A 15,991-nucleotide genomic window follows, 5' to 3' on the forward strand; every position below is an offset into this window, starting at 1 on the left:
TATCTTATAAAACATTCAAGTCCCTGTCTGGTCTGTAAGTATGTAGGAACATGCGGAGCTTCTTGTTCACTATTGTCCTCTAACTGATCTGTATTATCGCTTGAATTCGCCACGGTTGACGATATTTAGTCGTCAGTGATTCAGAAGACTTTTGTGAATTTTCAGAAGCATTTTTAAAATTTAGAAATTCTCGGACGGTCAACCTCATGTAGTCGGTCTTAAACTTGTTACAAAGACATCATAAGGTCATAATCGTCGACATGTGTCTTATTTATAGATCGATTTTCGTCAGTGACTAACTCGCTGTGGATCAAACTAATCGTGTCGGGCGCTACACCTTCCCATGCTTGTTTGATAAAGCTGTAGTTTTCGGAAATGTGCTTTAAATGCTTGATCAATTCCAGCGTCCAGTGTTGTAAATAACTAGTGGTGGTAGGAGGGAAAAAAGTGAATTTTTAAGTTTTTTCAATTTTGGAACAGCATGACTTGGGGTATTGTCCATTATAAGTACCACGTTTCTATTTTGCACACGCATTTTTATGTCATATTTCAAAAGGAACTCTTTGAAAATTACAGAGGTCATCCATGTTTTTTTTTTTTTTTTTTTTTTTTTTTTTTTTTTTTTTTTTGAGCGGTATATTCAACATAGATTTCATGATTTAAGTTTTTAAAGTACCTTGGCTTTAAACATTTTTCAATTACAAAATGTTTCATTTTTTTCAAACTCTTTTTACAAACAAGTGCTCCAGTAATTCTGTCCTTGGATATTTTTACACCCTTATTAGAATCCGTTATTATCAAAGACCTGTCTGTGGAAAGATTCTTTTCGTCAATGTTAAAGATTTTTTTTTAAATCATAGTTGGACATTGCTTCTCTAGCTTTCACACATCCGTCAAATATGAGATCTGGATGAATTCCTGCACTGTCACAAGATATACCATGGTAAGAAATTCAATGTCTGGTTTTAAACCTATTAAGCATCCCATTTGAATATTTGAAATCATGAACTCCAAGATCATCACCATTTTTTTTTAATCATAAGATGTCGTCAGTCACTGGAATATTTTTAGCCCTTGCATTCGAAAACCACATGTACAGAGCGTCCATGTTTTCGTGATGGGTCGAATGATTTCATTTTTGTGGGTAGGCGAACATCGTCAGCTGTTAATTCCCTAGCTCTTTTTACCGATGTAAAGAAGAATATCACCTACAGTCTGTCTTTTAACATCAATTTTCCATACTGTATGTTCCTTAATTTACGCGAGAAATTAATTATCGCGTAAATTAGTAATACCTTGGCGGATGTACGGGGTATGACACTATAAATGGGTTTTATATAGGGAGAAAATCAACAGAAGATAGCAAATTAGGTACTATCTTAGACATTCTACCCTTTACATATTGATTCTTTTGAATTACAGTTTGTATTGTTTTTAAATGAGCTTTTGAGTACAATCACTGTTCTTTATTTTCATTTCAATAATTGGGATCTTATTCTACTCAAGTATTTACTACTATCTCCTGTTGCCTACATAATAATAACATTATAATCATGGGAAAAGAGTATAGTAAAGCGCAAATATTTATTATGCAAAATTTGCTTCAGTCACATGTGTTTATGTTAAATGTAATTATAATGAGAGATCAAAAGCATATATATATATATATATATATATATATATATATATATATATATATATATATATATATATATATATATATATATATATATATATATATGTATATGTATGTATGTATGTATACGTTTTGTTTGGTCTGTGAATACATTTCTAATAAGCTACTGTATCGGTTGATTTAGATGATTTAGACTGATAAAGTGCGCTAATCATCTCTTAATAACACTTTTAACTAGACACTCAAAACAATTTTTCTTTGGCTGCTCTTTAACCATTTCTTTGTATATCAGTATATTAGAGTTTAAAGGACCAGGGACAGAAACAAAAATAATTACTCTTGCAAATGGTTAAACATCTTGCACAATCAGTGTTAGAAGATTTTTTTAAGATTCTTTTTTGTTTACACTTCCAGGTTGAAAGTTTATTTCTATATGTTGGCAATTCTATGGCTTCTTTGGAACTTTTTTGCAATTATGTAAGTAAAATTTCAGCTTAACTGAGTTAAAGTACCTTTTTTGTTCAATAGAAAAATCAGGGAAAATAATGAAATTTATTTGTTTTTAATTTTTTAGAAAAATATATTCAGTTGTTAAATTCAAATATTGTTAAATATATGTACTATTAAATACGAGGGTTGTTCGGAAGGTTCGTGGACTATGCCAATCTTCGTTATACTATCTTCAAGAAATTTAAAATGAGCACATTATCATAAATTATGTAAAGATATTTATTTTGTTTAAGTGTGAAGTTTCATTCCATGTGATTTAAAAGAATTCATGTCATTTAATTTTAAAATCAACACGTTTTGTAACCACGAAGCAAACTCAACAACACTATAACGTCAAAAACATACCGACATGAGGTTCTCAAAAATACTACTCCTATACATTCCACACAGCATTGCCCAATACCAGTGCACTCATTAAAATGTTTATCTATCACTTGAAATCTATTTTGCTAACAATTGTCCCAGTAGCATCATTTTGTTTGTCAATGTTATATTTTTTTCACTGCACAAGTGTGCTTTCACAAGAACAGAATCTGTGAAGCGCCAAACTCTTAGGGAGACGTTACTAATTTTTCAATGTTTTGTAAAGATTTTTACAGATAATCCGTTTTCTCACAGATCACCATCGTTTAAGCCTAGTAGTCTATCATTCAAATACCGTTTGTACCATGTACACACACATGCATGGGTCGCTTTTTACATATATCCTACTTCCTCCGGCATTTTCAGAGTTTTTTTTCTGGAGTTTTCCAATGTAAACAGAAAATTGTATGGTTAACTCCTGCTCCTTGACGTTCTACACGTCATCTTTTTTTTTTTTTGCCTTTTTCAATGAGGACTATCTATCTTCTGAAACTGATTTCTTTTCAACGAAGCAAAATATTAAGTCATAATGTGAAATCGGAAACGATGGAACAATTCTTAATTTAAACGTGTAGAATTTTTCCGTTTAAGTGTCATTTTACAGAAAATATGACTTCAAACATTATTTATTGTCTTGGTTGTAAATTACAAAATTTTGACCTGCTCCGTGATCCGATTTTCGTATTTTTAAAGTCTAAATAAATTTTAAATAAACCAGGATATTTTTCAAAAAAAAAATTAATACACATCATTTGAATTTACTGTTGAAATATCTCTTCCAAATTTGGATATATGACGTTAAGTAAAAAAGTAATGACGGTTGTTCACGAACTTACCGAACAACCCTCGTTTATTGTTAAATGTTAAATTATGATTCTCTCTGTTGTGGCTACACCTTAACTCCTGGATACCAAATTTGAACAAAATTGAATTGACTCCTTGTCAGGAAGATATCGCATAAATGGGTTATTTTCTGGCCTAATGGTGATAATGTTGATATTCTTAAGATTAAATTTCAAATATCTACTTTATATTGAAGAACGGTCCATCGATTAACTTATATGATTAACAATTATGAAAATACAACCGTTTTCATTCGAAATCATATACATATCCTATCACATGTACATGTACTGTAAAACATTTCTGAATACGTAGTTAATTGCTCACTGCTTCCCACTGGTCTTTCCAGGAATATTGAAATCAGGTAAAAATTGAGAATAAAATTTTAATAGTGTTATATATTGGAAATGCAAGTTTATCAATAAACAGCGACATTCTCTGTCAAGAGCTGATATGAAATAGTAATATAACAGAATTTCTTTTCACGCATTGCTTGTAGCAAGATTGTACAGCGTATCCGAATGAAACAATGATTTTAGGCAAAAAAATACAAAACACAATCTTATTTTATTTTCAAGTATTCTTAGAAAGTGAAATTTAAATATGGACTGTAGCAAAAATTGTTCCAAAGTTTGACATGACAAAAATAAATGTTGAATAGCAGATTTAAAAACTATTCGTTTGTAAAAATAAGAAAAGAAATTTGTTGCTCATGTAATTTTTTTTTCTGATCAAAGATTTCCCACTGTTCATCTGTCTTTCTGTTTGTCTATTAACTTTTCTAGGGATGTCAACGAATATTCGAGTACTCGACTATCGTTCGATCATACCGACTATAGACTAATTTTCTTTTAGTCGGTTATTCGTTAAAAATTTGCTACGTAATAGTGATTTTAATATCAAGGTAAAAAAATGGATCTGCTCAGTTCATTTATTAACGTATCAGTGTTCTGTGTTCTCGTGAGTAAAACTCAGGGAAAGGCTTAACCGGTCTTCGTTAATTGTTCAAAGGAATTTTTTGTTTGGCAAACATGCATAGGCATACTTTAACAGACAGATCCAAATTGTAAAGTTTCAACCTGCAATTCCGTAAGATCTCGTATAATGCAACTATTAATTAATGAAGAATAATTAAACAGCTCTGACATATTTGTAAATACATGTAAATTGGGATACAGTCATGAGCGTAATTTAAAGGTATTTCTTTCTGATATCAATATCAATCATTTTAAAATTGTATTGATTGTTTGCAAAAAAAATCTCATAATTAAAATTAATGCAAGCTCTCTTTGTTTTTGTAAGAGTTTACGCTTTAATTGTTTAACAATCACAGGTCACTGACAAGATACATTTAAATGGCATCAAGTAAGAAATCAATAACGGGTACTTGTACTAGCAGCATATTCTGTATATAGATAAAATGTGCAGTAAATATTATATTTGAAATCAAATACATTGGATACATATATTTATTACTACGTAAATGTTAGCGATTCAATAATTCGTTGAATAATGGTGATAGCGTAGATTAAATTTTGTACAGGCTAGCAGTCTGTTAAAGACAAATAGGAAAAAAATGACATGAAAAATTAATTTAAATTTCAACGAGTACTCGACTATCGTTTGACTAAAGCCTCCGACTATTCCACTAAGCTGTCCGAGTAAAATTTACATCCCACTTTTCACATATTTGTCTTCTTTCGAGGAACCACTCAAACAATATACATCAAAACTTAGCACAGAATATCCATATTTTAAGGGATTACAATTCAAATGAAAGGAGAAAATCAAGAAAAGGAAATATAAGGTCGGTCATTTTCATACATGTAAAAATCTTTTTTCTCAAGAACCATTAGGCCAGAAAAAAAACCCATTTATGTGATATCTTCCTGCCAAAGAGTCAATTCAATTTTGTTCAAATTAGGTATCCAGGGGTTCAGATGTAGCCACAACAGAGAGGGTCATAATTTAACATTTAAATATATAACAATGTATTAAAAAGAGTCTTTTAAAACTACTAGAAAATAGGAGAGCCACAACATATATACCATATTATTACACCTCATTATCATTATTCTATGCAATGCGTAATCTGATTTGTCCTAGACAGTCACGTGACACGACCATAAACTTCATATTTCCCTGTCTTTGGAGACGTCGAGCATTTTCCCGCTATTCTTAATTTCGTTGAATAAATACTTCTGAGAGCACCAGACGTCACGTCTTTTAAAATAGTTAAAAGGTTTCATCTACCAAGCGGGGACTAAATAAGAGATCTTCTATCCAACAAGGATGCTTAAAGAAAATCAAAGACAATTGTCTGTGAAGTGTCCAAGAAACTTCAGTGACTTTTTAAAAACTGAAATGAAATATGGAGAAAACAAGCAGTACTCAATCTTTAAGTCCATTTAAACAATACCAATCGGGAGCAGAGCAAACACGGACCTCCAAAAACATCGGAGGCCAGGTCAGGTGCCATGAAAGAGTGAGCATCCTCTGCCGACCGGTCACACCGTGTGCTCCTTGTCATGATCGAAAAAAAAGGGGGAAAAACGTAGACAATAATAGCCTAACATTTAGTATGAAAAAATTCAGTCAGCATTTGATTTAATGATAGGTTGTATTTGCTGAAAAGGTCATTGTATGGACCATAAAACTTGAAAAATAATGACTTCAAACGGAACTGTTGATATCCTTGTTGCATCACCGTGATTGTCAATAGCTTGACTGGTTTTAAAAATTGTTCATACGTAGAACATGCTCTTGCGCATCGAATCAACTGGGAGACAAAACCCCCATATGAAGGTAATAAGGGTATATTGCTACATAATGGAAGTTGACGTTTGAAACATCGAAGTCATCACGTTTATCATGAGGCTTTGTTGTTAGGTTACCATTAAAGTGTTTTGCTAGTAAAATATCCAAATATGAAACAGATTTGTCTGATTCTGTGGTATCTTTTATTTCAAGCTCACTGGGATATATCAAGTCTAAATATGAACGGAAGTAACTATTGTTAATTGATAATACGTCGTAGATATATGTTAATGTCGAGTTAAAGGTCACAGCGAGCGTTTCTTCTTTTCATGTAGAAGTTTTTGAATAAATTCTGTTTCATATGAATACAAATGTAGGTCTGCTAATAAGAGCGTGCAATTGGTACCCATGGGAATTCCAACAGATTGTTGGAAGACCTGATCTCCAAAAATCAAAATTATACCTGTGTTTGCAATCAGAATGTTTTTAACAAAATAATTTTGTAAATTATTAATGACAAATTGAAATATTTTCGAGTTTCAGTTTTATTGCAAAAGCAGCTGTCTATGATGTCGAAAAGCCTGAACTTTAATTTATCATGGGGGATTGTTGTATAAAGTCGTACGTTTTGATGTTATTGATTTGGTTAAAATTTCAAATTTTCTAAAAGTTTCTTGGAGTTTCTAAGTATCCACATCTGATTTACACCACTTCTCAAATATACTGTTGTGTAGTACACCTGAAGTTTCTCCTTCACTGCTGAGGAAAGAGTTGCACCTTAAAGAAAGTCTTCTGCGAATACTTTTTGTTCGGATAACTCCTTCGCCTTGACCATTAGACACTACAGGATCGATCCCGACATTTATTTGTAGCACATTAAACATGTTCTCTTGATGCAGTGTATTAGTTTATACTGTGGTTTATATTTCTTATGACACCCACCCACCCCCCTTTCTGATGAACATTCTTTAAAATCTCCGGCCTTCGAAAGGTTATGCAAACGATTTCACGTCATGTTGATCCAGGTTTGTTCAAATGCTGGGATATTGGTGAGACAAAAAATCGAGGATCATTTATACAGAACTCAAATATGTAGAATTTCTTTTTGAAATATCTTCTCCATAACGGAGAAACCAGTAAGTCATATTGATGAAAATGAAAATCTAGTAATATCATGAAGTACAGTGTGTGAAAAGATTATCCTAAGAAATTATTATTCTGTTTTGCGTACTGTCTCGTAAAGAAACTCTCTCTCTCTCTCTCTCTCTCTCTCTCTCTCTCTCTCTCTCTCTCTTTGTGGTAGGTAATTTCCAGGTTTATAATAACAATAATAACAGTGTAACAGAAAGTCATTTCGTTCATGGATGATTCGGTTGACCTAGTGCAAGTACGGTATTTACAGGGTATACCACTGTATGAAAGTGACATTTGAATTGATATTGCACCTTAGTTTTCAAATAATGTTTTATTTGCGGCTTTGATTTCTTTCCGCTTCAGTTTGCTCTACTTTCGATTCAATCAAGAAAATATGTTAAATTACATATTGTGATCATGTGCTCAACATTGCATTGCGATTAAGAACATTCCATATTTCAAATAATACCTAATTCTATCGTTCATTTTCTGATACAATTTTTATACTTTTTTTTCGGCACTTGGTTATTTTTAAGCAGATAAAACTCGACTTCATTAAAGATTGACTTAACCAAATCTTATATACCTATTATCGTATTTTCAGCCATTTAAAAAAAATAATTAACCATAAAAATATTTGTATAATCGTTCATTATGCAAAAAGGTATATCTTTTATTTCTTAATTCATGTGATACCTTATTGTAATAAAGCTTATTGTAATATCTTAAATTTCAATTGAAATTTAAATCAGGTGTGCTTAATGTACTTCTGATTTATATTTCAATATTAATGTACTTTGTTGTGAAATGACCTTTTAAGTACTCATACATTTTGTTATTGCTAACCTTCAAATGGTTTTAATTTTTTTTCAACAATGTTTAAGCAAATGAGAAGATTTTAAGCCAATTTTTTTTTTTACAATATTTCATGCTAAATTTCATGAACTTGTGAGGATATTGAAATACCTCCTCAATATATGTGGCAGGGTTAATTTTGGTCAGAGTAGAAACTGTTCTTCAAACCCTTTTACAACTGCACCATTCTCTGATTTTTCATTTATTAAGTCGTAAAAAAAATCTGAGAAAATATGAGAGCACTGTGTACTCTTGACAGACCTGCGTTTGTTTCGCTTTTGCAGCCCTAATTTTAATGTTTTGATATACGTGTAAATCAACACAGATAAAATATTGTTTGTTAACTTTTGTTCCACCAATTGTTTTGTTAACGTGCTTCAAAAAAACATCAGTAGGTAAGGATTATCACGAAGGATTTGTATACATTCAGTAAGTTTTCCAAGCATATTAATAAATATTTTGAAGGGGAGATAACAAATAGAAGTTTTATCCTATTTTGTAGGAGATGGAAATATTTTCTTCAGACGCTTATCTCAGTTCCTTTATAACAACCAGGACAATTATAGCTATGTACGTCAGGAAGTACTCAATTTTAAGTCTGAACATGAAGACTGGTACAGACTACTAACTTATACTGAGGAAAATGTGACTTATGAAAGATACCAAAGGTTTGTTAAAAGTTTTCCTCCAATGGTTCATAGATCATAACATTCAGCCGAATTTCTTCTCTGTTCCTCACAAATGATAATGTAAATGAATCAACACTATTTTCTTAGTGAATATGAGTGCAACTTGTTTCATCAATAAAGACAATATTACACTTGCATATTATCTGGAATATTTGTGCTTTTTTTTTCTTTGAGAGAATACTTATTTTTAAAGCAAACACCCCTACGTATTACAATGTTGGACATTTTTGCTGAATAAACTGAGAGAAATCTTAGGAACTCAAGCACAAATGCAAAATTAGATTTTTTCACTTCAACAGAAAAACTATGTCGAAGTAAACTTATTTTTTAGTCACCTTAGTCACTTAGATGACCTTTTGATATCTGTTTTAACTGTCTTCTTGCATCGAAACTCGTAAACTTTTTAACATTTTCCACTTTTCATTTAAACAGCTTAACCAATATTCTAACTTATTTTGGAAAAAAGGACATGTAACTATATATACATGTAAAGTGAAACAAAATTGTGAAATTCATGGTCCTTTGGCCTGATAGTAGGGACAAAACAATCAAATATAATGCAATCTTCAAAGTCTTCCTCTTTCCTCCTGAACATCAAAAAGTCAAAATGTTAGCATTATCATAATCAGCAATGAGTCGTCTATCAATATTGTGAAAGTCAGGGCCCTAGGGTTAGGGGTTCTGTGTTAGGATTGGCCAAATAGATTAGTGAAAATGCATATTTCTTTGGAAATATCTCCCCCTCTGTACTTAACAGAAATTAAGTGCATGGTTATAATGAGTTAAAGAACTTCTTTCAAAATTGTAAGATTCATGGCCCCAGGGTCAGGGGTTCTAGTCTTAGGGTGGGCTCTATAGATCAAATATTCAAAATGCCGTGATTTTTGGAATACTTCTTCTCTCTCCTTGTATATAAGGCAGACAAACTGAGAGGAAACGATGACCAAGGGTGCCTCGTTCAAATTTGTGATATTCATGGCCCTTGGGTCAGAGGTTCTGATTGAAGAAATTTAAGGCTCTATTGATTATATATTGAATATGCAAAATGCATTAAAAATCACCCTCTCTCTCTCTCTCTCTCTCTCTCTCTCTCTCTCTCTCTCTCTCTCTCTTGTTTGTTTTTACTAGAAGGAAACTTAGTGCACAGGGGTTCTGGTGTTAGGGCAGGGCTCTACTGACCAATGAAGTGATCATGAAATGAAAACTTAGTGTTTAGCTGTAATGAACAAGGTTGTCTCTTTCAAAAATTGTAAAATTCATGGCTCCTGGGTCATCAGGTCTAATCAGGTCAGAGCTCCATTGATCATATGGTTGTATTAAACTCAGGCCCTTGGGTATCTTATATATATTAAAAATTGAAAACATATCTGTATTTATATGCTGAACAGTTCAAAATGTACTTTAACCCCAAAAGATTCAATACCTTTTGAAACATAACAATACATAAAAATGACTCAAAGTCTTGTTTTATTCTTAATGTATCTATTATTCTTTTTGTCAAATTTCCTCGAAAATTATCATGTAATATTGGATGAAAAAGAACATTAAGTATTTTCTTCATTTTACCTAGAGTTTTTTATAATATTGAGTTAAAGTAATGATTCAACATGAAAAATGCTTAAGCAATTCTTTTACTTCTATTACTCATATATCATTTTATGCTCTCCGGAGCTGAAAGCTCAATTGAGCTTTTCTGATCACATTTTGTCTGCCTTCCCTATGTAAACTTTTTTACATTTTCGACTTACACTTTAGAACCACTGGGCCAATTTAAACCAAACATGCCACAAAGCATCCTTGGGTGAAGAGGTGTCAAGTTTATTCAAATAAAAGGCCACACCCTCTTTCAAGAGGAGATTATTAAGAATTAGTAAAAAAATAAATTTCAAGAACCATTGGGTCATAAAAATTGAAACGTATGTGAAACCTTCATTATATCATGTAGAGTCAAATTTGTTCAAAATACGACCCCCTTGATAGGACAGGGCCACAATTGGGGATCAAAGTTTAAATATAGGAATATATAGGAAAAAATCTAGAAATCTTCACAATAAAAGCAATGCCAGGAATAATCATATTGATATGGAAGCATCCTCAGGTAGTGCAGATTAAATTTGTAAAAGTAAGACCGCGGGGATAGGATGGAGCCACTGTGGGGGATCAAAGTTTTACACAGAAATTTATAGGTAAAACCTTTTAAAATCTTCATCTCAAGAACAGTAAAGCCATAATTAATCATATTGATGTGGACGGATCCTCACGTAGTGGAGACATTTGTTCAAATCATGACCACTTGGGGATAGGTTGGGGCCACAATGGGCTATCAGAGTTTAATATATTGATATATAAGAAAAATATCTTTTAAAATCTTTTCAAGAACAGCAAAGCCCTGATAAATTATAAATTGATATGGAAGTATTTTCAGGTTGTTCAAATCGTTACCCCTAGAGGTAGGTTGGTATTACATCTTTAAAGATCTTCTCAAGAACAGCAAAGCCACGATTAATCATATGAAAATGGAAGTATCCTCAGAAAGTTTTACAGGATGGAACTCTGCCATTAAGTTGACTGTAAGGTGACAGAAAGTCCTTTCCAGATCTTTCAGTGACCATTCAGATGACTGAATGGTGCAGGTTAATCCTGTGTTTAAATTCAAGTTTGTTCAAATCATGACACCTTGAGGTAAACTGGGGTCACATAGGTTTACAAAGGAATATATAATTTAAAAAATCTGCTGATGGAGAACAACAGGGCCATATTGAACGCAGGAGAGCGTTGTGGCCATTGAGCCTCTTGTTTTATCTCTATTTACTCGTTTATCATTTGATCAGAAAAAATAATCCTAGATTATTCATTCAAGATTTCTTTTATTTATTCAGTCAGGGTAAGCAAAGTGGTTATTGGTATGATCTTGATATGGTCCAAGCTGCCGCAGACAGATATGGCCTGAATATTTATATCACAAGTTACAACAATTCTGGTACATTCAAAACTGTGAAAGTGAAGGCAGATCAAGGCATACGAGGATGGCTGCATTTGGTGTCGGCAGGAGGCCATCTTGAAAGCTTTTCGGGTACAATGATTTTTTTTTCTTCATCTCATTGTTCTCACTTAGTATATACAATAATTCGTCTAGCACGAAAATTTTAGTGTATGTGTCCAAAGATTGGTACTTAGATAAAATCAGTTCCTTTTGCAGAAAAATCTGACTAAAATTAAAATATTTGGAATTCTAAAAATAATTGTTATAGAAATTTGTTTGATTCTTATTATTATTTCTTTAAATCAATCACTATTTTTCTTAAAGAATAAATAAAAAATACATGAAGCATCAAATGAAATATCGAAATTTTTCTTTGATTACAATGTATTTTCTACAATATGATTATACTAAATCGTTAATCAATAATAAAACATGAAGTGCATCAATATCTTGAAAATTTATAAGGACATTTCAAGAGTAGAGTTTATTTTTCAAGATGTTTTTATCTGAGTTTCAGTTTTCAAAATGAAAGAAAAAGTTCGTGATTAATTTGTTTTAGCAATACTAAAGTCTGTATCAAACTTTAAAATGTTTTACAAATTTCGATCATTATACCCGCATTTTCTGAGGAAAGTACCTTATTCCGGTCCTTCCGTCCGTATTCTTCCTCTCACCCCTCTTACATTTTGTGCAGTAGCACATACATATTCTGGAATAAAATGGGGCTTAAAAATGGGGATAAAAATGACTTTTTTCCTAATAATACCTGGTTCCCTGAACTCCTCTAAAATTTTATGCAGGAGTCAATTCATATTTTGGAACATATTTAATGGAGTCCTGTAGATGTGCATGAAGGTTCTGGAATTTTGATTTTAACAATGGGGCCAAAATGTGGTTAAAAATGACTTTCCTACAAAAACCTGGTTTCTTGAACTCGTCTTACATTTTTTTGCAGTATCCCATATTTTTCTGGGGGTCCAAATACGACATTTTTCTACACAAATATGGTTCTTTGAACTCCCTTTACATTTTACTCTCCTCTTGAAAGAGGGCGTTACCCTTCATTTCACTTACATCCCCTTCACTCAAGGATACTTCGTAAAAAAAAAAAATGATTAATTCGCCAGTGGTTCTTGAAAATAGGATGAAATCGTGAAAAAAAAACGTATGACAAAAACAACGACAGACAACAAACAAATTTTCACCAGAAAGGCTAAATGAAGCCTTTGGCTCAAGTGAGCTAAAATAAGGGGATAAGGATGACACTGGAGCACTTGTCCATCATAATACTCAATACATCTTGACATAAATAGCCGGAAATTATGAGGTTTAGGGGTAGGGATTGCAACTTTTTCAGAAATATTTTAATAATTATGGATATCTTCGATTACACCAAAGAAACCGTTACTTGATATCCAGGATTGTAACGTATTCAAACGAAGAAAATTTCGTATATTTGACATTTTAAACAAAAATTAAGCAAAAATATTTTACCAACATAGTGTCATGTAATCTTTTTCCCTTTGTTCTACTAAAAGTCTTTAAAACAATCTTTACATTATACTTAATTGCACGAACCTTATAGGACGTAGCTTAATGTGACATCATCAGAGGGTTGTGCTAACATGTTTGAGAACCACGTTCTTCCCTAGCAACCCAAACATGAAGAACGGTACATTTATAGGCAAACACTACTGTTTCAGCTTATGTCTTAGTTTCTAAAGAGCAAGACGAGTTTACTAAACAATAATTCACACTGGCTTACACAGAAAATAGAACATTTATTACAGATTCTTCTGAGAATGGAGTTTCAGAACCAGAGGCTAACTGTAACTTAGCAGTCCTTCCGTCGGGGAAAATTGGACCTATTCCATGTAAGTTTAGATTTATGAGTAAAAGGTTGCGTAGGAATTTTTAGCTTGATTTTAAGTTCATGAATATTGTAAATATTCTTTCATTTACACATAAACACTCATTGGAAATATCAGATTAAGAGGGGAAAGTTAAATATAATGTGTCATTCTAGAATTTTTCTTAACTAAAAAAAATGGCTGTCTTTCTACAAATAATTACTTTTCATTTCTGTTCTTCCCTGTTTTCATTTTGTATTTCAAACAGCTAAGAAATCAAAATATTATACTTCCTTAATCAATGTTCTGATGCAAAGTTAAAAGATGTTATATCAAGTGAAAATTATGTTATATTTTTAGTGTGGCCTGAAATACGTCTTTCCAGTAGCACACAAAAAGTTCCTGAACATGATGCACCAGAATAAAGAGACTTTGTATTGGTATATTCTTAATGAAATCTAGTGATGATTAAGATAAATTCAAACACTATTTTTATATGCTCTTTCATCAATATTCTATAATTATTTTCAAACTATTTTGAATCATTTGATATCGATGGTGATTTTTATTATTTCACATTTTCGACTTCTTCTCCAGAACCACTCGGCCAAATTAACCAATCTTGCCACAAACAATCCTTGAGTTAAGGGGATTCAAGTTTGTTCAAATAAAGGGCCACACCCTTTTTCAAGGGGAGATAATTACGAATTACTGAAAATTTGGTGGTATCTTTTCAAAATCTTCTTCTCAAGAACCACTGGGCCAAAAAAGTTGAAACTTACGTATAACCTTCTTTACTTAGTGTAGATTTAGTTTGTTTAAATCCTGACCCCGGGAATAAGGTGGGGTCGAAGTTTTACGTAAGAAAACATGGGGAAAAATCTTCAAAAAACTTCCTCTCAGGAACAGCTGAGCCATTTTAAGTTATATTGATATGGAAACATCCTCAAGTAGTGTAGATTCAAGTTTGTTCGAATCATGACCTTCGGGACTAGGTTGGGGCCACCATGGCGGATCAAAGTTATACATAGGAATATGTAGGAAAAAAATCTTCAAAAATCTTCTCAAGAAAATAAAGCTATGATTAGTCATATTGGTATTGAAGCATGCTTAGGTAGTGTAGACTCAAGTTTGTTCAAATCATGACATCTGGGGGTGGATGGGACCACAATGGGGAATCAAAATTTAACATAGAAATATATAGGGGAAAATCTTCAAAAATCTTCCTTACAAGAACAACAAAGCCATACTTAGTCATATTGAAATGGAAAAATCCTAGGTAGTGTATATATTCAAATTTGTTCAAACCATGACCCCTTGAGTAGGATGGTGGTTCAATGCACCATCCTAGTTTATGAATATACATGTATAGGAAAATATTCTCTAAAATCGTTTTCTCAAGAACAGTATGGTATGGTCACATTAGGGATAAAAGTTTTACATGGGAATATATATTAGAAAAAATCTGCTGATAAAGAACAGCAGGGCCATATTGACTCAGGTGAGCGTTGTGGCCCATGAGCCTCTTGTTTATATTAATAGTCTTGAGCATTTTTTTTTAAATTCTTATTGCTAATTGATTTTTTTTTTACCTTTAAAAATATATATCAAAGAATGTTTGAGTCTTTATAAGGTTACTTTATGATTTAAACTCACATATTACTGTGCCATTTTTCTTTGGTTTATTTTTGCATTATTGGAGAAAATGCAAACACTTGTCCATATTCGAAGTGCAAATTCCGTTGCTATGTGTATACTGCCTGAAATTTTTTGCTTGATTAAAACTTGTAATAAATCATCTTCTTTGAATATTTGTATTGTTTTCAAGTTTTGCGCGTCGTCCGCGTATTGCAGTGGTTGGAGGGTTTGCTCCAGAGTCACGGAGTAAGGAGTTGATCCTTACATCGTGGGTTCAAATCTCACTATGGGACGTGGGGACAGGTATTTCAGAGGAGAGCGTATTAACCGAGGTTCGGTGTCGCAGTAGGTGCTGGCAGGAAAAAGATCCCTCACTGCTCAATGACCCTTACTGCCGAGTATAGGTCAAAATTTGCAGGGACTTAAACAAACAAATATTGCACCTCCACAACCGAACTGGCTGGCTTTGACCAAATGATTCCAAATGCAATGATTCCCCAGTGCTGACAGACGGAACAAGAGAATGACAAAATAAGTTTTGCCTTATCTAGTGTGTCCTTCAGAATACAATGTTTAAAATGTTTAAATTAATTTTTATTATAGTTAAAATTTGAAAAAGTTATTGAAATTATGCTCATGAAATGTAAAAGTCTGTACTTCCATATCATTTCTCATATACCATGCTTGTCATTGAGATGCAATTATAATTAACTTAAAGATATTAGCCATTAAT

General features: G+C 32.4%; 1 long non-coding RNA gene across 2 annotated transcripts in view; it reads left to right on the forward strand.

Moving 5' to 3' along the window:
• LOC133188418 (uncharacterized) overlaps positions 1-15,377 on the forward strand; it is a 45,105-nt gene extending 29,728 nt beyond the window's left edge. The window contains exons 2-6 of one of the 2 annotated variants that reach the window (XR_009721288.1): positions 2,051-2,113; positions 8,601-8,766; positions 11,667-11,860; positions 13,561-13,644; positions 13,981-15,377. This is a non-coding gene — a long non-coding RNA (uncharacterized LOC133188418). The remainder of the gene's footprint in view (positions 1-2,050; positions 2,114-8,600; positions 8,767-11,666; positions 11,861-13,560; positions 13,645-13,980) is intronic. The other variant, XR_009721289.1, reaches the window with a different exon arrangement.
• The last annotated feature ends 614 nt before the right edge of the window (positions 15,378-15,991 follow it).

This window comes from Saccostrea echinata, unplaced genomic scaffold (assembly GCF_033153115.1).
Source record: "Saccostrea echinata isolate AGI-Se365-2 ecotype Australia unplaced genomic scaffold, CSIRO_AGI_Sech_v1 ptg000016l, whole genome shotgun sequence".
Taxonomy (NCBI): Eukaryota; Metazoa; Mollusca; class Bivalvia; order Ostreida; family Ostreidae; genus Saccostrea; species Saccostrea echinata.